The sequence below is a fragment of the Euprymna scolopes genome, chromosome 18 (genome assembly GCF_053919585.1).
Source record: "Euprymna scolopes isolate OS-2025 chromosome 18, ASM5391958v1, whole genome shotgun sequence".
Lineage (NCBI taxonomy): Eukaryota > Metazoa > Mollusca > Cephalopoda > Sepiida > Sepiolidae > Euprymna > Euprymna scolopes.
In genome coordinates, this window is record NC_136499.1 from 66,252,409 (window position 1) to 66,255,448 (window position 3,040).

Genomic DNA, 3,040 nt, shown 5'->3' on the forward strand with positions numbered 1-3,040 from the left:
GTTTATGGAACTCTCTTTCCGTTGACTATTTTCCTTCTTCTTACAGTATTATACTTTTTAAGACTTTTTAAGGTCAATAGCTATATCCTGCCTTGCGTTAAATATCTTTCATTCTTTTTAGCTGCTTCCATTAAGTGACTTCCATAAAAAAACAAAATTAAATAATTACAGGGGGAAAAAAGTTGAAATCAATCTAATTCGTAAAAGGTTCAGTTATAACATAAACGTGTTTATATTTAAAAACTACAACATAAAATAGCTCACAAAATTGTTGATATGCATTAAAAAGAATTGTTACATAGTGGAAACGGAATAATGCAGCCGCCTCAAACATTTAACGTGTGACTGTGATATCATTTAAGAATGAGAACAGACGTTGATTCTCTCTTTTTCAAGAAATGAACCTCAATGAAGGTATTCAGTCAAAAAAATTTTCTCTAAGCTACTAACTTATGGTTCAAATGTGTGTGCATAAAATGCACATACTGATCATCTCAACCCATATCGGATAGCTTACATTGAAACACTGGTTAACATCAGATACCCAAAGTTAAATCACATTGAGCCTGGCCAATGCTTAAAAATCTATTTCAAGTGTTCAAGGAAAAAACAAATAGCAAGTCAGACAATTCTCAACATTAGAAATAAATTTAGATATAAATTTGCTGCTCTATTTCCATAATGAGACTTTTCTTTCTCTTTTTTTCCTTTTTTCTTTCTAAATCGATTCCTACTTTTTTTTTTCTTTGTGAATGTCTAAATTTCTTCTATTTTTTTTTAACTTCACTAATTGAGATGTTATTTGTTCTGAATATTAGTAAAAATGACAATGATACATATATATATTTTTTTTTTATTTTACCGGATGGTGTACATTCATGTTGTGTATATCAACCTCAATAGAGATTGCCTGGAATAAAAAAATGAAATCGTGTGACAGAAGCAACTGTTATGTAGTAGGGAGAGAATAATATTGCACTTGAAACATTAAATAAGAACACGTGCGACTGTGATGTCATGTAAAATGGTGAGTGGAGCATAGCTATCTGATAAAACAACATCTCACATTTGGGAAAATAGTTGGGGGGGGGGGTGATAAATATGTGCCGATTTCTTCCCCACATAAATGTGAACTTTAGGCTGCTAATAGTAAAAATAACTGTAAACGGGAAAGAGTGTGTTGTACTAGTTGATTCTGAGTGCTCCTGCACTCTCGTAAGCAAAAAAGGGGTGCTAGACATGTAGAGAGAAAACCATCAAGGTGGTTGCTATTGGCAGGAAAACATAGACGTGTAGAGCTGGAGAGTGACGTGTATTTGTATCGGAGTTCTGTTAATAATGGAGGACTTGCTTAGTTTTAACCTTTTAATATGGATAGATGTAAGAAAAGAATGCATCTACTCTTTTTAAACTTGACATATTTTTTATACAATGTTTCGATTAATGACTTCGCTGGTAAATAATTTGGAGCATTTTGTATGGAGATGAAAATCTGTGTGTGTTTTAGTTATAGGCAATATTTAACTAGTTCTCGAAAAATAAAACCAATTCTCGCAGAATCTGATTTTTTTTTTGTATGAATCTTAGGGAGGCAGTATAGGTGTAGTACCTATTTACTATGCCTCCCCACGGGACAGTTAGACACCAGAGTCGTTTTTTAACGTGGAGAAAAGGTACAAAAATAAAAAAAAAATGTCTCAGTCGTGAAGGACTGATCCTCCACCGAAAGAGAACAAGAAATAGAAGTGCAGCATCTGAAGAACAGATGGTATTTATTTGCTCCCCCACCGAGCAAATTAGGCACAAGGCCGATTTTTAATGTGAGGAGTGAAGGGAGGGGGAAGGGAAAAAGGGGACCAGCTCCCGAGAGGTGGGAAATGGGAGCTGGTTAATGGTCAGGCATGTGGGGTTGCCCCCACATCTGGTCTTTGCTAGTCATAGCTAGTCATAGCTTGCAGCATCTGAAGAACAGATGGTGTTTATTTGCTCCCCCACTGAGCAAATTAGGCACAAGGCCGTTTTTAATGTGAGGTAAAAACCAGCTCCCCTTAAAGTAGGCAAAAAGGGGGCACTCTGGTTACCAAAAATAATAATTGTCCCAGTATAGAGGGTTTCCCCTCCATTGACTGGTACAAATTATCTTAAGTGCAGCATCTGAAGAACAGATACTACACTTTGATCTTGACCAAAAGGCCAAGATTACGTTTAGGTTAGTATAGGTGTAGTAGCTTGCTGTAATGTTGAACTAGCTGTCTGTATTTTGCAGGTGATATTGCGAGATATGGATGACAGATTTATACTCTGGACCCACCAGGAAGGCGTTCAAACATTAATAGCTCATGTGAACTTTATTTGTCCATCTGTACAGTTCACAGAAAAAGAACATAATAACAAATTATCTAACATTTCTCGATTGAAAAAGCAAACCTAAAAACATTGAATCTGATCCAACTGGATTTACCTGTGTTTTCTTTTGTTTTTCTTTCTTGTAAATGATATTTCTCCAATCATTTTCTATTCAATATTTTGAATTCCTCTTATTTTTCAAATGAGTTTTCACAATAACTCAATTTGTATTGTCAATATTTTGGTCCATTGATACGACAGGAGCATGTTTGAAAATTACTGTTTTTTTTTTTCTTTCTAGTTTAGGAACACAAACGAACCATAATATTTGACATTTACATTTAAAATTTAACAAGTGATTCATGACTTAAATTAACCTACAGTTTAAAGACTTTAAAATCAGTTTTGAATACTGTATGATCATACAGCAAATGAGACGACCATTTTTAATATATTGTTAATACAAAAAAAAAAAAAAATATGGTGGAAAATTTTTATTCTATTATTTAGATTATTTGAACTAATGTTCTGATTTTGTATGTCATTATGTCAACATTTCGGCCAATCTAACCTCCAACCTTTTCAGATGCTTCTTATTGAATGCAAGGAATCTTTATGCCAAACTTAGAAATGCATACAGATTTCCAAGTTCAGCATAAAGATTTCAGTGATCAACAAGAATCACCTGAATAAG